Source organism: Sorex fumeus, unplaced genomic scaffold (assembly GCF_029834395.1).
Source record: "Sorex fumeus unplaced genomic scaffold, SorFum_2.1 ptg000035l, whole genome shotgun sequence".
In the NCBI taxonomy this organism is placed as follows: domain Eukaryota; kingdom Metazoa; phylum Chordata; class Mammalia; order Eulipotyphla; family Soricidae; genus Sorex; species Sorex fumeus.
This window is the reverse complement of record NW_026606092.1, coordinates 12,750,118-12,750,383: the sequence shown is the minus strand read 5'-3', so window position 1 is coordinate 12,750,383 and position 266 is coordinate 12,750,118.

Sequence of the window (266 nt, the reverse complement as noted above, 5' to 3'; positions counted from 1 at the left end):
ACCGTCCTCCCCCGGCCGCTCACGGGCGGCTGCAGCGGCGGCGGCGGCGGCGGCGACCACGCGGGCGGGGGCGGCGGGGGCGGGGCCAGCGCGGCGGCAGGGCGCAGGCGCGAGGGCGGGGCCGCCCGACTGACTCATTTGCATATCGGGGCGACCTCAGGGCCACGGGGCTGAGTCCCGGGAGCCTGCCTGGCCTTGCGGCTTGGGGGATGGGACAGATGGCAAGCTGCGGCTTGCTGTCGTGTCCCGCCTGAGTGTTGCTTCTC